The following is a 22,673-nucleotide window of genomic DNA, read 5'->3' on the forward strand; positions in this document are numbered from 1 at the left end:
CAGTTTGTTTTGGTGAAGTTCCCAGAGAGGTCGAGCAGGGATCTGGAATGGGTTCTGATGGCGAGTATGAATTTGTAGAATCTCAGGAGCAGCACATCACTCTAGTAAAGGCTGGCATCAGTAAGCGTTCTGGTAGTCAGGGAGCTCGGAGGCACTGTGAGGGGTTATTGTCTGATGAATATTGTATTTGTAGGAATTGTGAGAATATAGTAGAGGATGGGTGCATCCAGAAATGTCAGTCCAACCTTAATATCGACATGGACCGCCATCCGTTGAGTGATTACCACTCACTAGTGGGTAAGGTCTTAAACCAGACAGAATGCTGGGTGTGCTCACAAGTACCTCAAGGTCAGAGTAAGTCAGGATTAGTACCATACCCTTTAGCAATAGATGAGGTACTCGAATTGCGGGGTGGGAGACCGGTGGACAAGAAATTCAATATCTCTAGGCCCCCTAGTTTGAGGCTCCACCAGTATCACGTAGACAGGTCCTTATTGTGTTTTAATATTTCCAATTACCGAAAACCGGGAAATTGGGAAGTGACGTGGAATAACCAGACAATGACCTTTTCATACAGAGCTGATAGGATACCCATAGACTCTGAACTTGTACGCCAAATAGCCAACAGTGGGAGGTATTTTCGGTAAAGGTATACTCGTGGAAGCAAGACCATGTGGGTTGGAAAAGTATCGTCAGGGTATTGTGCTCATATCATCCAGCCCGATACTTGTACTGAGCAGATGGGAGAACTAGGGATTGGTTTCTTTACTTGGAAAATTTGTAATATGGTGATGTTATATTTTGTCCCCTGTGTTCTCCCAGATGATGCCTATTTCATATGTGGGAGGAAGGCGTACAGGTGGCTTGCCCCGAGCTCAGAGGGATTGTGTTATATTGGGAGAGTACTACCAGAGGTCATGACCATAACCCATGATAACATGAAAGATGTTCACCGCAGTGCTCAGACTCCTTATACTCATACTCACTATGAACACATCATCAAGAGACACCTCATAGATAGGGCAGAGCACCCAGCCTCTGATTTGATCCACGAATCCACCGGGATTCAGTTCCTTCTCGAATCAGACATCACCCGTACTGCCAGAGGAACTATAAATTATAGGTATATTCATGCGCTAGCGAACTTGATAGATAATATCACTGAGATGTATGACGACACCTTCAGGTGTACGGGAAGGGAGTTACAAGCTTACAAGAAGGAACTGATTCAGCACAGGATGGTCCTTAATTATGTCACAGCCGTGACAGGTAGGTGCGGTGTTACTCTGGCAACTCAATATGGTGTGAAGCACTGTACTTATATTACAAACAGCACTGACGACCCAACGGAGATCATCGATCAAAAGATGAACGATATCTTGCAGTTGAAGTGGGAGTTCAGGAGGAAGCACAACCTTACCTTAGCGACTGTGAGTAATGAACTGACCGGCTGGGTCTCATGGTTGAACCCACGCAAATGGTTCTCAGGTTTAGGAGAGTGGGCTCAGAATGTCATTATGAGTGTGGGGAAGTTTCTCCTTTGTATCCTGGGAGTCGTCATAATTATTGGTTCGATATTTAGGTGTGTTCAACTTCTAATGCAGCGCAAGCACGGCACAAATTTGATGAGTCTAATGAGCTAGGGTGCTGTTATAGCAGCAGATTTAATTTACGACCCATCCATAGAGACAGTGTTATGATAAGGATTGCAAATGAATTTCATGGCCTGTTTCTTTCACCCGTTTTTCTTTTGTCTCCCCCTCTGCCCAGATACATCCATCCGGAAAAGACATCAACCCTACCCAAAATGTTTATGTGAATGTATTTTTATATATGTGTCTTATCTTCATCTCTGCAACCTCCAGCTAATGGCACTCATAGTCGACAGGTGATATCCACATATACTAGCACTCACATATGTTTCCCCCTCCATGTATCATCAACTAAATGTGCACCCCATTTGTTGGAACAAGAAGCCGAAAAGAGCTCGGTAGTGTTTGTTGGCCCATTTACAGACCCTTAATACGGGATGAGAAGGATTTGATGTATACTTCGCAATACCTCGAAGTTTATGTAGAACATATACGGCACGATGATACATGCCCCCCAGACATGGATTCATACATACATGCTTTTTACTATCCCTCTAGGTCATATATTTCCCACCTACAACTCTCCCCCGACCATCCAAACTTCTGTAGATATTGTATAGATATTTTTCTGTTTATTGATTAGGTAGTGGCAGTTATTGGTGACTGCCAAAGGGTGGACTGTCAAAGTCGAAAAATATTGCAGTACACACATCACGTACAAACTACACACAGATGGCCTCCGTGCGTGTACTTGTTCTGCTGTGCGTGCGCATATTCGCAATTTGCGTATGGTCGCTCCCGCGGCCCTGCGCATTATCGCGTGGTATGAGATTTTATGGTAGAGTTTGTGAGCGCATGGAAAAGCTATCAAAACACATTACATATTTAATCCAAATAGTGCACAATGTACACATAGGGCAATATTTACTAATATTCGTGTTTGAGTCGGTTTGTGTAGTGTTTAAACTCGTTTTGTATCGGGTGCATTTTCATGCAACTTTTTGAAACTATGGCCCTCATTCCGAGTTGTTCGCTCGCAAGCGGATTTTAGCAGATTTGCTCATGCTAAGCCGCCGCCTACTGGGAGTGAATCTTAGCATCTTAAAATTGCGAACGATGTATTCGCAATATTGCGATTACACACCTCGTAGCAGTTTCTGAGTAGCTCCAGACTTACTCGGCATCTGCGATCAGTTCAGTGCTTGTCGTTCCTGGTTTGACGTCACAAACACACCCAGCGTTCGCCCAGACACTCCTCCGTTTCTCCGGCCACTCCTGCGTTTTTTCCGGAAACGGTAGCGTTTTTTCCCACACGCCCATAAAACGGCCTGTTTCCGCCCAGTAACACCCATTTCCTGTCAATCACATTACGATCGCCAGAACGATGAAAATGCCGTGAGTAAAATTCCTAACTGCATAGCAAATTTACTTGGCGCAGTCGCAGTGCGGACATTGCGCATGCGCATTAAGCGGAAAATCGCTGCGATGCGAAGATTTTTACCGAGCGAACAACTCGGAATGAGGGCCTATATACGCAAAGTTACGAAGCAGTCGACTTTATGGTTTTCGTGTTTTCCGATGTCGATGCCAGTCGGGTTTTTTTGGACCATTCTCGGCTGTCATTGTCATTTGCGTATGTCTTTTGGTTGTTTTTACCGGTATTTTTTCTAAGTTAAACGCGGCAGGGTTTTTTTAAGACCCCGGACGCATTTTCACTTTTAGTTTCGTTTTTCATCCCCGTTCATGATTATTTGTGTTTCAGATGTAGGAGTGTCTGTGTGCACCATATAAATACGCCCCAAACCGTCCGCACCTCGTGGGTTTAGTTAGTGGTGAGGAGGAGGGAGGTTGTGCTGTGGAGGTAGGTGAATTTGTGGTTTGGTGAGGAGTGTTGGTAGCAATTTCTGAGTGTGGTATTGTGTTTGAAAGTCGTCTTGTCATTCTTGTAGTCTTGTTTTTTGTGGTTTTGTCTCATTTTTTGTCCAAGTTATTTTTCTTTATAGTCCCTTGTCGGTGTTTGTGTGTGTGTGTGTGTGTGTGTGTGTGAGTTGTGTAGTGGTAGTGGAGGAGTGTGTTGTTTGTCTATTTTTTTTTCTGTGTTAAGTGTTTAGACACACAATTATGTGTGACTCAGAGGTGGGTGAGGTGGAGGGTGTGAGTGAGGGGGAGGAGGTCGGTCAGGTGGAGGAGGTGGGTGAGGTTGCTGCAGCAGCCTCAAGTGACAGTGATAGTGACAGTCAGACAGCTCCGCAGCCACGCACCACTACTAAGACTGGGCGGAATGTAAAGTTTAGTCTTGCTGAAAATGTGGCATTGGTGCATGAGCTGATGAAGTATCAGCGGCAGCTATTTGGGCCTGAGTCCGCCAAGGTGCCAACACGGAGGAAGACGGTGTTGTGGGTGAAAGTTGTTGCTGCTGTCAATAGTGAGGGGGTGGTCAAGCGGACGGAGGACACGTGCCGCAAACGGTACTATGACATAAAGCGACGTGTCAAGTCCAAAATGGCCAAGGAGGCGAAGTCGGCTCGAAAATCCGGTGGTGGCCAGCCCTATATTGCAAGATATCTGGAGTATGAGGAGCCCATGCGGAGTGTAATACCTCCTGAAGTAGTCTCTGCAACCCATGTCCGGGATTCAGATAGGCCCAGGAAGAATGGTGAGCATGTGTATTTGCATTAACATTCTATGACCTTATTTTTTTTTTAAATGTGTGTCATGTCACGTTGCATATTACTCCCATCTTCAAGTGTGTGTCAGCAAATACATTGTTTTGGGTAATGTTTTATACAAAAGCCAATGTAACATCTTACTTTATTGTATGTCATGTGTTTTTTTCCAGTATATTTTGCATGTGTAGTTTGGACTTGGTGGGGTAAATTTACTAAGCTCCCGATTTTGACCGAGATGCCGTTTTTTCATCAAAGTGTCATCTTGGTAATTTACTAAGCACTAATCACGGCAGTGATGAGGGCATTCGTAATTTTTTGCAAGTTCAGGTAAAAAATTACGAATGAATACACCATCGGTCAAAACGCGGCTGTTTAAGTATGAATCTCGGTCATTTACTAAGAAGTGCAAAGCAAAAAACAAACAAACACTGCCGTGAAAAATTACAACTCGTAAAAAAGTGCTAAAAAAAAACAGACCTACTTTTTTTTTCCGTGATTGGATAGGCATGCAGGGATCCATGAGATCCATGCATGTATATCAGTGGGAAGGGGTGGGAAAGTTGTTATTTTATTAAAAAAAATTGCGTGGGGTCCCCCCTCCTAAGCATAACCAGCCTCGGGCTCTTTGAGCCGATCCTGGTTGCAGAAATATGGGGAAAAAAATGACAGGGGTTCCCCCATATTTAAGCAACCAGCATCGGGCTCTGCGCCTGGTCCTGGTCCCAAAAATATGGGGGACAAAAAGAGTAGGGGTCCCCCGTATTTTTAAAACCAGCACCGGGCTCCACTAGCTGGACAGATAATGCCACAGCCGGGGGTCACTTTTATATAGTGCCCTGCGGCCGTGGCATCAAAAATCCAACTAGTCACTCCTGGCCGGGGTACCCTGGGGGAGTGGGGACCCCTTCAATCAAGGGGTCCCCCCCCCCAGCCACCCAAGGGCCAGGGGTGAAGCCCGAGGCTGTCCCCCCCCATCCAATGGGCTGCGGATGGGGAGGCTGATAGCCTTTGTTGTAAAAGAAAAGATATTGTTTTTAGTAGCAGTACTACAAGGCCCAGCAAGCCTCCCCCGCATGCTGGTACTTGGAGAACCACAAGTACCAGCATGCGGCGGAAAAACTGGCCCGCTGGTACCTGTAGTACTACTACTAAAAAAATACCCAAAAAAAGACAAGACACACACACCGTGAAAGTATAATTTTATTACATACATACACACATACATACATACTTACCTTAAGTTCCCACGCAGGTCGGTCCTCTTCTCCAGTAGAATCCAAGGGGTACCTGTTGAAGATATTATACTCACGAGATCCAGGGGTCCAGGCTCCTCGGCAAATCCAGGGTTAGTCCACGTACTTGAAAAAAAAAAAAACGGTGTCCCGACCACGAACTGAAAGGGGACCCATGTTTGCACATGGGTCACCTTTCCACGAATGCCAGAAACCCACTTTGACTTCTGTCTAAGTGGGTTTCTGCAGCCAATCAGGGAGCGCCACGTTGTAGCACTCTCCTGATCATCTGTGTGCTCTTGTCCTCACTGACAGGCAGCACACGGCAGTGTTACAATGTAGCGCCTATGCGCTACATTGTAACCAATGATGGGAACTTTCAGCTCAGCGGTGACGTCACTTTAGGTCAACCGCAGGGCAGAAAGTTCCCATCATTGGTTACAATGTAGCGCATAGGCGCTACATTGTAACACTGCCGTGTGCTGCCTGTCAGTGAGGACAAGAGCACACAGCTGATCAGGAGAGTGCTACAACGTGGCGCTCCCTGATTGGCTGAAGAAACCCACTTAGACAGAAGTCAGAGTGGCTTTCTGGCATTCGTGGAAAGGTGACCCATGTGCAAACATGGGTCCCCTTTCAGTTCGTGGTCGGGACACCGTTTTGTTTTTTTTGTCAAGTACGTGGATTACCCCTGGATTTCCCGAGGAGCCTGGACCCCTGGATCTCGTGAGTATAATTTCTTCAACAGGTACCCCTTGGATTCTACTGGAGAAGAGGACCGACCTGCGTGGGAACATAAGGTAAGTATGTATGTATGTGTGTATGTATGTAATAAAATTATACTTTCACGGTGTGTGTGTCTTGTCTTTTTTTGGGTATTTTTTTAGTAGTAGTACTACAGGTACCAGCGGGCCCGTTTTTCCGTCGCATGCTGGTACTTGTGGTTCTCCAAGTACCAGCATGCGGGGGAGGCTTGCTGGGCCTTGTAGTACTGCTACTAAAAACAATATCTTTTCTTTTACAACAAAGGCTATCAGCCTCCCCATCCGCAGCCCATTGGATGGGGGGGGACAGCCTCGGGCTTCACCCCTGGCCCTTGGGTGGCTGGGGGGGGGGACCCCTTGATTGAAGGGGTCCCCACTCCCCCAGGGTACCCCGGCCAGGGGTGACTAGTTGGATTTTTGATGCCACGGCCGCAGGGCACTATATAAAAGTGACCCCCGGCTGTGGCATTATCTGTCCAGCTAGTGGAGCCCGGTGCTGGTTTTAAAAATACGGGGGACCCCTACTCTTTTTGTCCCCCGTATTTTTGGGACCAGGACCAGGCGCAGAGCCCGATGCTGGTTGCTTAAATATGGGGGAACCCCTGTCATTTTTCCCCCCATATTTTTGCAACCAGGATCGGCTCAAAGAGCCCGAGGCTGGTTATGCTTAGGAGAGGGGACCCCACGCATTTTTTTTTATTATTTTACAGTGTTTAATTAAAAAAAAAAAAAAAATAAACCCCAGCACGGATCACACAGATCCGGCCGAGATTGATTGTAAAAAAAGTCGGCAGTGTTTTGCTAATCACTGCCGTAAAAATAGGTAAAAAACCACGAATGACATCGACATCGGAAGAAAAGAAAAACCCGAATACGACAGCTTAGTAAATCCATCGTAATCAATTCAAAAAGTTGCAATTTTACACTGTCTATGTCATTCGTGATTGAACTTTGACCTGAATCTGGAAAATACGAATCTTAGTAAATTTACCCCGGTGTGTCACTGAATTGTCCTGCAATAATGTTTTCCTTTTGGACATTTTTTGTTTTTTAATTTGGACTAAGTTTTATATTTAGGTTATCCATGTGCAATGTTTCAAAAACAGTGGTTGTCATGTTAGAGGCTGGAGTAGTGGAAAGTGGTTTGGAAACCACTTACATGTGTAATGTCATTATTACAGAATGTAATATTTTTTATTAAAAAAACCTTATTTGTTTGTTCAGTTTGAGTTTGTATTTGTACCGTGACACAACACTGCAGTGTAATTTTTTAAATTTTTTTTTTTTTTTTTGTTTGGCTCATATAGTGGTAATGTGTGTTTGGAGTTCCACATCACAGAGCAATTTATATATTGCATCTGTAATATTTTTCCTTTCATTACAAAATGAAGATGTGTGTATTTGTGGTTGTTAATGTATGTATTTTTTTTTTACTTGTGGCCTATGTCAGTGTCCTGTACATGTTTTCCTGTGTTGAACTTTCCATAGTGCATATGGCTATTGGACAATGTTTTTTGTTTAATGTAGTGTTTTTTTTGTTTCCGGTCCTTATGTTTTTCATAAAAATAAAGCAAGCATTTCTTAAAGAATAAATGTTTATAAGCATAATGGGTGGATGTATCAACAATAGCATGAATACATGAGTGTTTTATTTTTTTTTACAGTGTTTGAAAAAAGCAGTACTACTCGTCCTCCAGTAACTCCCATCACATCTGATGATGATGACGCTGCGGAAGCAGGTAAAGTGTCCATTGTAGTATCGGGTATGTTTGTAAAGGAATGGCCATAACAAAATTTCACTTTCATTAATAGGTCCATCAAAAGAAGTCTGGAGCAGCAGAAGTGGGACTTCTGTAAGACATCACCACAAAAAAACCTGTGGCAGCAAAGAAAGCAAGGTCTGATGTCCAGGGCAAACCACAGCAGGCTACCCCGCCACGAAGATTATCGACAGTATGTTCGGTCCCCCCACTCCAAATTTTGGACACACCTCCAAGACGTCATCCACACTCCCCTCATCTTGATTGTGAGTATCAAACTGAAATAAATGTAAACTATTTTAGACCGTAATCAAACTTTTTCTTAACCGCATTAAGTCAAAACACATCAAAAACGTATATACTTACCGAAGTAAGTAAAACATGAAATAGAATCCAAGCAAAATGGCCTTGTCCACATCCAGTAAAGATATGTATGTCCACTTGAGCCATACAGTAGCACATTGTGTGTAAGATGCTGCAACAGAAACTCATGTTTAATGTTTGCAAATAGTAAGGTTGTTTATCAAATTTTCACATGTGTGTTTGAGCTGACATTGCCAAATACATATAAAAACATTATTATGTTTGTTTTAGAAAAGCTATAAGGTAACACATTATGGATTACAATGTGTTTTTATGGTGGAGTATGTCTGATCTACAATAAAACTAAAATGTTTGCTTTCACAATTAAGTAACCAGACACATTTGCCACAAACAGGCATATGTATGTATTTAAGTTATGAGTGATGATGTTGCTAGGCAGAATATCTGAAAGCAACAGTGAATGACATGTGTTCCATGTGCAGTGATTTGTTTTCATTTATCAAACATATGGATAGCTAACAGCGAATTTTTCGACATTTCAGCTTTTAGTCCTGGTAACAGCATCCCTCCGCAACAACAGCAACACAGTGACATGGAGGAGACAATCATCTTAGAAATGCAGCCATCTAGCCAAGGAATCAGCCCCCCAGCACCTGTGAGTACACCACCACAGCAAAGCACACCACTACCACAACACAGCCCAACAACACCAGTAACACAAGGCCCTGATCAGGTGTTTTGGACCATTTGGGCTAGACAGCAGGTCACTAATGAAGATTGCCTGCGTAGGCAGACACAAATATTTGCAAGCCTACCATGTCACCTCAGAAGAATAACCAGAAATATGAGTAGACAAAATGAACAAACAACCAGAATTGGCAATACCATGGAACTCATGCGTACAGACATTACACAGGTCATGGGCAACTTACAGCGCATAATGGAAGAACAGCACAGACTAATGGAAGAACAGCACAGACAACTGCAAAGTTATATGAACATTTTTCAAAACAATAAAAAGATTCATGAAAGTTTATTCCGAATTGTAGACAATCAAAATACTGCTACACGTGAACTCAATGCCACCCTCACTAACCTGAATGAAACACTCAGATCCATGCACCAACAGCAAACAAGCAGCAGTTCTGGTACGACTACTCCAAATATCATGCCAGTCTCTTCACCACGAAGACGCTCCACCAGAGCACGACAACATGACAGTGCTAAAGGCAAAGGGCAGGACAAGCAGGCACCCAAAAAAAATTAACACAAAACAAACAAATTTTACATTTCTGAGAAGTAATTCAAAATAGCTAGTAAGTGTATGTTTGGCAAAATATATATAACACTTAGCTCCTTGACAATTTATACAACATCATTAATTATAAGTGGTACAAACAACAGCATAAAATTTATACGCACATTTATTCTTTACCATCTTTGTTTTCTTTTGGAGGAGGGTAATGTTGTTGGAGCTGCACATACATGTTAGCAGGAAGTAACAATACCACTTGATTTTTTTCTAATCATTACTCTTTCTAGATTCCAATCATTCTCCTATCCTGCACACACAATCATTGCCAGGCAGCCACATACATGTTAGCAGGAAGTAACCAGACCACTTGATTTTTTTCTAATCATTACTCTTTCTAGATTCCAATCATTCTCCTATCCTGCACACACAATCATTGCCAGGCAGCCACATACATGTTAGTAGGAAGTAACCAGACCACTTGATTTTTTTCTAATCATTACTCTTTCTAGATTCCAATCATTCTCCTATCCTGCACACACAATCATTGCCAGGCAGCCACATACATGTTGGCAGGAAGTTACCAGACCACTTGATTTTTTTCTTATCATTACTCTTTCTAGATTCCAATCATTCTCCTATCCTGCACACACAATCATTGCCAGGCAGCCACATACATGTTAGCAGGAAGTAACCAGACCACTTGATTTTTTTTTCTAATCATTACTCTTTCTAGATTCCAATCATTCTCCTACCCTGCAGCCAATCCACATTACAATGTGATTGTTAACTATTTTACTCTTCTTCTCTATACAACATTACAAGAATAACACAATTGAGTTGCGTAAAAAGCTTTTAATATGTTGTCATTGAATTGAGATAATTCATTGCCAAAATGAATGTCATTATTGTTGGGCCATGTTTGTGTGTGTTAAAATAAGAATTTACTTACCGATAATTCTATTTCTCGTAGTCCGTAGTGGATGCTGGGGACTCCGTAAGGACCATGGGGAATAGCGGCTCCGCAGGAGACTGGGCACAAAAGTAAAGCTTTAGAACTACCTGGTGTGCACTGGCTCCTCCCCCTATGACCCTCCTCCAAGCCTCAGTTAGGATACTGTGCCCGGACGAGCGTACACAATAAGGAAGGATTTTGAATCCCGGGTAAGACTCATACCAGCCACACCAATCACACCATATAACTTGTGATCTAAACCCAGTTAACAGCATGATAACAGAGGAGCCTCTAGAAAAGATGGCTCACTACAGCAATAACCCGATTTTTTTGGTAACAATAACTATGTACCAGTATTGCAGACAATCCGCACTTGGGATGGGCGCCCAGCATCCACTACGGACTACGAGAAATAGAATTATCGGTAAGTAAATTCTTATTTTCTCTGACGTCCTAGTGGATGCTGGGGACTCCGTAAGGACCATGGGGATTATACCAAAGCTCCCAAACGGGCGGGAGAGTGCGGATGACTCTGCAGCACCAAATGAGAGAACTCCAGGTCCTCCTCAGCCAGGGTATCAAATTTGTAGAATTTTACAAACGTATTTGCTCCTGACCAAGTAGCTGCTCGGCAAAGTTGTAAAGCCGAGACCCCTCGGGCAGCCGCCCAAGATGAGCCCACCTTCCTTGTGGAATGGGCTTTTACAGATTTTGTCTGTGGCAGGCCTGCCACAGAATGTGCAAGCTGAATTGTACTACAAATCCAACGAGCAATAGTCTGCTTAGAAGCAGGAGCACCCAGCTTGTTGGGTGCATACAGAATAAACAACGAGTCAGATTTTCTGACTCCAGCCGCCTTGGAAACCTATATTTCCAGGGCCCTGACAACGTCTAGCAACTTGGAGTCCTCCAAGTCCCTAGTAGCCCCAGGCACCACAATAGGTTGATTCAGGTGAAACGCTGAAAACCACCTTAGGGAGAAACTGAGGACAAGTCCTCAATTCCGCCCTGTCCGAATGGAAAATCAGATGAGGGCTTTTACAGGATAAAGCCGCCAATTCTGACACGCACCTGGCCCAGGCCAGGGCCAACAGCATGACCACTTTCCATGTGAGATATTTTAACTCCACATATTTAAGTGGTTCAAACCAATGTGACTTTTGGAACCCAAAAACTACATTTAGATCCCAAGGTGCCACTGGAGGCACAAAAGGAGGCTGTATATACAGTACCCCTTTCACAAACGTCTGAACTTCAGGGACTGAAGCTAGTTCTTTTTGGAAGAAAATTGACAGGGCCGAAATTTGAACCTTAATGGACCCCCATTTCAGGCCCATAGACACTCCTGTTTGCAGGAAATGTAGGAATCGACCTAGTTGAAAATTCCTCCGTCGGGGCCTTACTGGCCTCGCACCACGCAACATATTTTCGCCAAATGCGGTGATAATGTTTTGCGGTTATATATTTCCTGGCTTTGATCAGGATAGGAATGACTTCATCCGGAATGCCTTTCTCCTTCAGGATCCGGCGTTCAACCGCCATGCCGTCAAACGCAGTCGCGGTAAGTCTTGGAACAGACAGGGTCCTTGCTGGAGCAGGTCCCTTCTTAGAGGTAGAGGCCACGGATCCTCCGTGAGCAACTCTTGAAGTTCCGGTTACCAAGTCCTTCTTGGCCAATCCGGAGCCCAAAATAGTGCTTACTCCTCTCCATCTTATAATTCTCAGTACCTTGGGTATGAGAGGCAGAGGAGGGAACACATACACTGACTGGTACACCCACTGTGTTACCAGAACGTCTACAGCTATTGCCGGAGGGTCCCTTGACCCGGCGCAATACTTGTAGAGTTTTATAAACATGTGGAAGACTTCTGGGTGAAGTCCCCACTTGCTGACAGTGCTATCACATGATTTTCCGCCCAGCGAAGAATCCTTGCAGCTTCTGCCATTGCCCTCCTGCTTCTTGTGTCACCCTGTCTGTTTACGTGGGTGACTGCCGTGATGTTGTCCGAATGGATCAACTCCGGGTGACCTTGAAGCGGAGGTCTTGCTGAGCTTAGAGCATTGTAAATGGCCCTTAGCTTCAGGATATTTATGTGAAGTGATGTCTCCAGGCTTGACCATAAGCTCTGGAAATTCCTTCCCTGTGTGACTGCTCCCCAGCCTCGCAGGCTGGCATCCGTGGTCACCAGGACCCAGTCCTGAATGTCGAATCTGCGGCCCTCTAGAAGATGAGCACTCTGCAACCACCACAGGAGAGACACCCTTGTGCTTGGTGACAGGGTTATCCGCTGATGCATCTGAAGATGCGACCCGGACCATTTGTCCAGCAGGTCCCACTGGAAAGTTCTTGCGTGGAATCTGCCGAATGGGATTGCTTCGTAGGAAGCCACCATTTTTCCCAGAACCCTTTCATTGATGTACTGAGACTTGGCTCGGTTATAGGAGGTTCCCGACTAGCTCGGATAACTCCCTGACTTTCTCCTCCGGGAGAAACACCTTTTTCTGGACTGTGTCCAGGATCATCCCTAGGAACAGACGACGAGTCGTCGGAATCAGCTGCGATTTTGGAATATTGAGAATCCAATCGTGCTGCTGCAACACTACCTGAGATAGTGCTACACCGACCTCCAACTGTTCCCTGGATCTTACCCTTATCAGGGAATCGTCCAAGTAAGGGATAACTAAAATTCCCTTCCTTCGAAGGAGTATCATCATTTCGGCCATTACCTTGGTAAAGACCCGGGGTGCCGTGGACCATCCGTACGGCAGCGTCTGAAACTGATAGTGACAGTTCTGTACCATAAACCTGAGGTACCCTTGGTGAGAAGGGTAAATTGGGACATGAAGGTAAGCATCCTTGATGTCCCGAGACATCATGTAGTCCTCTTCTTCCAGGTTCGCAATCACTGCTCTGAGTGACTCAATCTTGAATTTGAACCTCCGTATGTAAGTGTTCAAGATTTTAGATTTAGAATCGGTCTCACCGAGCCGTCCGGCTTCGGTACCACAACAGTGTGGAATAATACCCCGTTCCCTGTTGCAGGAGGGGTACCTTGATTATCACCTGCTGGGAATACAGCTTGTGAATGGCTTCCAAAACTGCCTCCCTGTCAGAAGGAGACATCGGTAAAGCCGACTTTAGGAAACGGCGAGGGGGAGACGTCTCGAATTCCAATTTGTACCCCTGAGATATCACCTGAAGGATCCAGGGGTCTACTTGCGAGTGAGCCCACTGCGCGCTGAAATTCATTGAGACGGGCCCCCACCGTGCCTGATTCTGCTTGTAAAGCCCCAGCGTCATACTGAGGGCTTGGCAGAGGCGGGAGAGGGCTTCTATTCCTGGGAACTGGCTGATTTCTGCAGCCTTTTTCCTCTCCCTCTGTCACGGGGCAGAAATGAGGAACCTTTTGCCCGCTTGCCCACGAAAAGACTGCGCCTGATAATACGGCGTCTTCTTATGTTGAGAGGCGACCTGGGGTACAAACGTGGATTTCCCAGCTGTTGCCGTGGCCACCAGGTCTGAAAGACCGACCCCAAATAACTCCTCCCCTTAATAAGGCAGTACTTCCAAATGCCGTTTGGAATCCGCATCACCTGACCACTGTCGTGTCCATAACCCTCTACTGGCAGAAATGGACAACGCACTTAGACTTGATGCCAGTCGGCAAATATTCCGCTGTGCATCACGCATATATAGAAATGCATCTTTTAAATGCTCTATAGGCAATAATATACTGTCCCTATCTAGGGTATCAATATTTTCAGTCAGGGAATCCGACCACGCCAACCCAGCACTGCACATCCAGGCTGAGGCGATTGCTGGTCGCAGTATAACACCAGTATGTGTGTAAATACATTTTAAAATACCCTCCTGCTTTCTATCAGCAAGATCCTTAAGGGCGGCCATCTCAGGAGAGGGTAGAGCCCTTGTTCTTACAAGCGTGTGAGCGCTTTATCCACCCTAGGGGGTGTTTCCCAACGCACCCTAACCTCTGGCGGGAAAGGATATAATGCCAATAACATTTTAGAAATAATCAGTTGTTATCGGGGGAAACCCACGCATCATCACACATCTCATTTAATTTCTCAGATTCAGGAAAACTACAGGTAGTTTTTCCTCACCGAACATAATACCCCTTTTTGGTGGTACCCGTATTATCAGAAATGTGTAAAACATTTTTCATTGCCTCAATCATGTAACGTGTGGCCCTACTGGAAGTCACATTTGTCTCTTCACCGTCGACACTGGAGTCAGTATCCGTGTCGGCGTCTATATCTGCCATCTGAGGTAACGGGCGCTTTAGAGCCCCTGACGGCCTATGAGACGTCTGGACAGGTACAAGCTGAGTAGCCGGCTGTCTCATGTCAACCACTGTCTTTTATACAGAGCTGACACTGTCACGTAATTCCTTCCAACAGTTCATCCACTCAGGTGTCGACCCCCTAGGGGGTGACATCACTATTACAGGCAATCTGCTCCGTCTCCACATCATTTTTCTCCTCATACATGTCGACACAAACGTACCGACACACAGCACACACACAGGGAATGCTCTGATAGAGGACAGGACCCCACTAGCCCTTTGGGGAGACAGAGGGAGAGTTTGCCAGCACACACCAGAGCGCTATATATATACAGGGATAACCTTACATAAGTGTTTTTCCCCTTATAGCTGCTGTATTTTTAATACTGCGCGTAATTAGTGCCCCCCTCTCTTTTTTAACCCTTTCTGTAGTGTAGTGACTGCAGGGGAGAGCCAGGGAGCTTCCCTCCAACGGAGCTGTGAGGGAAAATGGCGCCAGTGTGCTGAGGAGATAGGCTCCGCCCCCTTCTCGGCGGCCTTATCTCCCGTTTTTCTGTGTATTCTGGCAGGGGTTAAATTCATCCATATAGCCCAGGAGCTATATGTGATGCATTTTTTGCCATCCAAGGTGTTTTTATTGCGTCTCAGGGCGCCCTCCCCCCCAGCGCCTTGCACCCTCAGTGACCGAAGTGTGAAGTGTGCTGAGAGCAATGGCGCACAGCTGCAGTGCTGTGCGCTACCTTGTTGAAGACAGGACGTCTTCTGCCGCCGATTTTCCGGACCTCTTCCGTCTTCTGGCTCTGTAAGGGGGGCGGCGGCGCGGCTATGGGACCTATCCATGGCTGGGCCTGTGATCGGTCCCTCTGGAGCTAATGTCCAGTAGCCTAAGAAGCCCAATCCACTCTGCACGCAGGTGAGTTCGCTTCTTCTCCCCTTAGTCCCTCGATGCAGTGAGCCTGTTGCCAGCAGGTCTCACTGAACATAAAAAACCTAAAACTAATCTTTTCACTAAGCAGCTCAGGAGAGCCACCTAGTGTGCACCCTTCTCGTTCGGGCACAAAAATCTAACTGAGGCTTGGAGGAGGGTCATAGGGGGAGGAGCCAGTGCACACCAGGTAGTTCTAAAGCTTTACTTTTGTGCCCAGTCTCCTGCGGAGCCGCTATTCCCCATGGTCCTTACGGAGTCCCCAGCATCCACTAGGACGTCAGAGAAAAATGAGTAATAATGTTATTACACATGATGCAGAAACGAAAAAATAAGAAATTTTTTACAAAAAAAATAATAATGTGTATAATAATGTATATATGTGGCAAACTGTGTATTTACTTACAAATCAGCAAGTTTACTGCAGCAAACATTACGAAATAAATTATTTTGGATGAGAGTAAGTTTGTGTCCCTTAAATATGATGGAGCATCACACATAGGGACACATGTATTCCTCAAGGCTAACATATTATATGTTGAGGACTGTTTATTTAGAACACAGGTTCTCAAACTCGGCCCTCAGGACCCCACACAGTGCATGTTTTGCAGGTCTCACAGAATCACAAGTGACATAATTAGCTCCACCTGTGAACCTTTTAAAATGTGTATGTGAGTAATTCATACACCTGTGCTTCTACTGGGTTACCTGCAAAACATGCACTGTGTGGGGTCCTGAGGGCCGAGTTTGAGAACCTGTGCATTAGGACGTTACAAACAATCATAAAGTAAAATACTAAATAAATTACTATGTGGATTATGTGTGCTTGTAATAAATTATCAGTGCCAGTTTACGAACACTTATCCAGACTTAATGCATGCCACTCATAATCTGTTGTTTTGATTTTTAAAATAAACACAATACACATGCGACATTAGTTTTGCATAAAGCGAGGGTATGTTTGTATGTCTCAAGGAGACAGACACATTCTGAGTAATGGTTTTTACAATAAAAATGGGCCAACATCTATTTATGATTACACAACAAATGAAATAAGCAAACCAAACTTACCTTAGAAATAGCGAGTGGTGAGCTCTTGCCTAACCTGCCTCCCTACATCTGTACTCCAAGTATCACCAGATGTCTCTAATTCCTCTGCTTGCTGGCTGCTTTCTTCATCCTCCTCCTCTTCCTCCTCAACATGTAGCAGATGTTGTTGCAAACACATGTTATGAAGAAAGAAGCAGCAGAACACAATTTGAGTCACCTTCGAGGGACTATACAACAAAAGGCCACCAGACTTATCCAGACACCGAAACCTAGATTTCAGCACACCAAAACATCTTTCTATCACATTCTGCGTGGACTTATATGCATGATTGTAATTGTGTTCAGCAGGGGTATCAGGTCGGGACAATGGAGTTAGAAGCCAAGAGAAACAGCCATATCCTCCATCACCTAAAAGACAGATATAGTAACGTGATTCATGTTAAGATACAGCAACACATAAGTAACACACTGTGGGGCAGATGTATTAACCTGTAGAAGGCATAAGGAAGTGATAAACCAGTGATATGTGCAAGGTAATAAAGGCAGCGGACAATCTGTTCCTAAAAGTTCATTTACATATGGGAGCTGATTGGCTGGTGCCTTTATCACCTTGCACATATCACTGGTTTCTCACTTCCTTATGCCTTCTACAGGTTAATACATCTGCCCCTGTATTTGGACAAAGTATACGTAGGCCTACACATATCAAATTACATACCCAGCAGCCATCCATCTGGCATTTGTCCGTCCTCAAACTTATCAAAGAGGGATGACTGACTGGGGATGAAGGAGCCATGGCAGCCCCCAGGGTAACCAGCAACAACACTCATTATTTTGAGATTTGCATCACAAACCACCTGCACATTTGTGGAGTGTTCTAGATGGCGATTAGTATATATGTGCTGCCTGCCCCTAGGTGGTCTCAGCTGAATGTGTGTGCAATCTATGGCTCCAAGCACATTGGGCATGCCAGCCAGCTCATAGAAATCTACCCTGACGGCATGCCACTGAAACTCCTGGGTAGGGAAGCAGATTGAGGCATCGATGTGGGGCTGCAAAACAGCCAACACCTGTGTGTATATTTGAAAGAACAATAAACATGAGATTTTAGGACAGAACTGTCCACCGAGAAATAAAAAAAAAAAAAAAAAAAAAAGAAGAGGTAGTTAGGTATACATCACCTGTGTTAATATTCTCGAAAATGAGGGCTGTGAGATTCCTATGACATCCCCAGACACAGCCTGAAAGCTACCAGTAGCCATAAAGTGCAACACAACCAGGAGTTTGTGCAGGCCTGAGACAGAGCGAGAGCGTGCTGTCTCAGGGTCTAGGCCCAGTTTGACAAGGTCATACAGACGGAAAATGTTGTTACGATTTAGACGGAACATCTGTATGACCATATCATCGGACAATGCGTTCAAGTTTAAACGCCCCCTAAAAAAACGAGGCCTGCGCAGCCTCCGCGGAACCTGTACAACCTGCTGACCATGTTCAGTTTGTTGGCCCTGGTTACTTACAGGCTGATGTCTGAGTCTGAGGAATCCCACAGCACACAAAATATCACTGGTCCACAGTCCTGCTGCCATTTCTGAGTGTAGGTGGATTGAATTGGGCCTAACATCCTTTTATAGGCATCCGTATTCAGGTGTGATTGATTTTTGAGTTGCAACACATGTAAACACGCCTGAAAAAAGCAGGTCTATTTTTTTGCCGCTTTTTTGTAACGATTCGCAAAAAAATACGACCGCATTTGAGCACTCAAAGACTAACACCCAAATACGAATGAATAGTGAATTCCCGTATTGTATGAAATAACAGCCGCGTTTGACCGATGGTCTATTCATTCGTATTTCTGAACTTTGCAAATCAAACCATTAAGAATAGTCCAAACACTGCCGAGATTGGTGCTTAGTGAATTTCCGGATTGGTACTTAGAAAAAAAAACACAGATCGGGTAAACTCGGATTTTTAGTAAATATAGGCCATAGTCTCCCTGCACCACATCAGCAAGTTACAACAGTTTAAATGGTATCAGAACAAAGGGATTCACCTTTACAGGATAGGAGGGGACAGAACAAGGTTATAAGGTGGTGTTTGGTATCCAGCTGTAGGGTATTTTAAGGGTAATATTCCGGTGTTGGTTTGCAGAAGATTGCATGTTCCTGCGAATAGTTATGTGCAGGAGCAGAATATAGATATAAACTGTGTTTACTGTACATTAGGTATGCGGCGGGAACCCAGAGGAGACCACCCACAAGTGCATCTTGAACAGACATCGCCCACCTATTCAAACCAACCTATGACCTCTCCTGTACTGTAAATGACCATTCCTGTGTCCAATGGACAAAGAGATTACAGTATCCATTGTGTTAAGTTTTGGAAGATTGTATAAAAGGAGCCAGCTGCAGGCCTGGTCACACAAGACTCTAAAAGTTATCTATCTAGATGACCGAGGACCAGACTGGGTAGCGCGGCGAAATCCAAACAAGTATGTACCATTGACTGTAGCCATTATTCTTTTGTATTGTATTGCTTTGTTATTGTAACCCCCTTTCAGTAATAATATGTTGTGGTGGCAGAACCTGGCATTTTAAATACAATCTGGTATCGTGTTTTCCTTTCCCTGCTAAGGTTTAAAGTGTAATACTATCGCATGCATAGCTGTTAAGGGTTCACGGTGTATCTTTGGGTGTGTACGCGCTGAGGGTACTTTGTACAGCCAGCACAGCGTTTGTACGCAAAGTCCGTACACGGTACGGGACTCTGTACGCTAATGGTGTAATAAGTATGTAGGTTGAGGATTAAGTATAGCGGCCGCAGCGGCTTCATTTAAAGTGTATGAAATGTCTTTTTAAAGTGTTGCTTTTAGTCCTGTATGTAAATCAGCATTTACAGTATATATACACATGTATATATATCATATGTGTGTGTGTGTGTGTGTGTGTGTGTGTGTGTGTGTGTGTGTGTGTGTGTGTGTTTATATGTATGTATGTATATACATGTGTATATATGTAGGCACATGGATATATATGTACTTTAATTAAAATAAAGTAAACTTTTATTAAGCACTTACAAGTGCCACCAGGAAGACAGCAAGCTGCAGAGGACGCTAGACAACCATTAATAACACTCATGCAGCAAAAAATAAATAAATATATATTATTATTTTTTCTGGTGGAGGGGGGTTTCTGGTGCTCGGAACCCCCCCCCCCCCTTTCCTGCGTGCGCCACTGCTACCCCTTTGCCCTCACCACCTAATTCTTTCCCAGTTCAGCACTCTTGTTAAGCCCCTCCCTTTAGGCTGTAGTGTAAGCCCTCATGAGCAGAACCCTCTTATCGTATTCTCTACCCCTAGCACTATCCCTGTCACCAGTTCACCTCTGTTCCCGTCTCCCATCCCCAACCAACAATTCTAATCCAGTGTGTATGTCCCCTAGTTGGGGTGGGGGAGGTAGTTGGGTACAGGATCATAGAATAGTCCTAAGGATTTTGGTAGCATATTCGGTAAGAGAAGTTGTCATTCTAGCAATACAGGTTGAGTATCCCTTATCCAAAATGCTTGGGACCAGAGGTATTTTGGATATCGGATTTTTCCGTATTTTGGAATAATTGCATACCATATTGAGATATCATGGTTACGGGACCTAAATCTAAGCACAGAATGCATTTATGTGTCATATATACCTTATACACACAGCCTGAAGGTAATTTTAGCCAATATTTTGTATAACTTTGTGCATTAAACAAAGTGTTTCTACATCCACACAATTCATTTATGTTTCATATACATTTATACACACAGCCTGAAGGTCATTTAATACAATATTTTTAATAACTTTGTGTATTAAACAAAGTTTGTGTACATTGAGCCATCAAAAAACAAAGATTTCACTATCTCAGTCTCACTCAAAAAATTCTGTATTTTGGAATATTCCGTATTTCGGAATATTTGGATATGGGATACTCAACCTGTATTTCCAAGGTGGAAGTGAGAGGACTAGACTTTATAGGGGGATATTCAATTGTTTGAAAAGTCAGTTAGGCGTCTGTTTTTTTCCTATGTAATAGGAAAAAACAGACACCCAACCGACTTTCCAAACATTTGAATTCCCCCCTATGTGAGGAATATAGCAGAGGATGGAGTAAAATGAGACCACCAGACAGCCAGTTTGGGAGACTAAGGAATTTGTGGTGTTATTTAAAGGAAAATTCTAAGCTCAGTTTTGATATGTTGAGCTTTAGGTAGCATTGGAACATCCATGTGTAAATAGCAGAGACAGTTAATTACACTCAACAGTACTGAAGAGATACCAAATAGATTTGGGTGTGGTCAATTGAAAAGGTTAATGGAAGCCAAATAAGTGAATTAGGGGCATACTGTATGTATCAAAGCTTGGAGAGAGATAAAGTGGAGAGAGATAAGTTAGCAACCAATCCGCTCCTAACTGCCATTTTTCAAACACATGAAAACGTTTGAATGTTTAGTGCTAATCCATTTGAAACAGATGAAAGGTCCTTGCTTGGATTCCTTGCAGTTTGCTTATTGAGCAAACAGGTCTGTGGAGGACGCAGTAAACATGGGCTGCACTATATTTTTCAACATGCTGACCAGCTTGGGACCTATGCGAGCATCCTGTTCGTTGATTTCAGTTCAACATTAAATAAAAATTTTCCTGGGATACTGCTCTCCAAGTTGTTGAACTGTGGGGTTCCGCTATCAACTTGTGGATTGTTGATTTTCTGTCAGACAGGAAACAGTGGGGCAGATGTATTAACCTGGAGAAGGCATAAGGAAGTGATAAACCAGTTATATGTGCAAGGTGATAAAGGCACCAGCCAATCAGCTCCAAGATTAACAGTTAGGATCTGATTGGCTGGTGCCTTTATCATCTTGCACATATCACTGGTTTATCACTTCCTTATGCCGTCTCCAGGTTAATACATCTGCCCCAGTGTGTGGAAGCAGGGGAAGTTACTTCTAGTGTTCGAAAGATCAGTACTGGCGCCCCTCACGGGTGCATTCTATCCCCTATTCTTTTTTATTATACACTAATGATTGCTACGCTGAAGAGGATTCCGGGAATTTTTTTAAATTCATGGACGATACCACTGTTGTTGGCTTGATTAGGAATGGCAATGAGTCAGCATATAGGAGAGAGGTGGATCGGTTGGCCCTGTGGTGTTGCAGGAACAATCTGGAGTAAAAAACACTTAAAACTGTAGAGCTGGTTGTGGATTTTAGTAAGGGCACAATCCCTGCAATTCCACTAACAATAGCTGGCAATAGTGTGTCCATGGTGGGCTCCTTCAAGTTCATGGGGTCATGTATCTCACGGGACCTCAAGTGGGGACCAACATTGACGCAGTTTTCAAAAAAGCTCAACAAAGACTGATCTTTTTTACGTCAGTTGATATTTTTTTATTTACTTCGCGAGTTGCTGATCCTGTTTTTCTCTGCTATAATCGAATCTGTATCATGCTCATCAGTAATAGTCTGGTTTGGTTCAGCAACTGAATGCGACAAGGCTAGGTTCCAAAGAATTGTTAGAACAGTGGAGAGGATTATTGGGGTGGGTTTGCCTTCTGTTCAACAACTGTATTGATCAAGGGTAAAGAAAAAAGATAGCAATATTGTAATGGACCAGATGCATCCTGGCCAGTCCTTGCTTCAGAAGCTGCCGTTGGGTAGGCGATACCGAATGCACCCTGTTAAAACCGCTAGACATAGGAATATTTTTTTTCTCTCCAATTCGCCTGTTAAATAATTGTTGAGTTAGGTATTTTCCCTCTTTTAAAATAGGGTTGCTTTTTAGAGCTGTTATTAAGTTCTTGTATATGGTATTGGC

This window comes from Pseudophryne corroboree, chromosome 10 (genome assembly GCF_028390025.1).
Source record: "Pseudophryne corroboree isolate aPseCor3 chromosome 10, aPseCor3.hap2, whole genome shotgun sequence".
In the NCBI taxonomy this organism is placed as follows: domain Eukaryota; kingdom Metazoa; phylum Chordata; class Amphibia; order Anura; family Myobatrachidae; genus Pseudophryne; species Pseudophryne corroboree.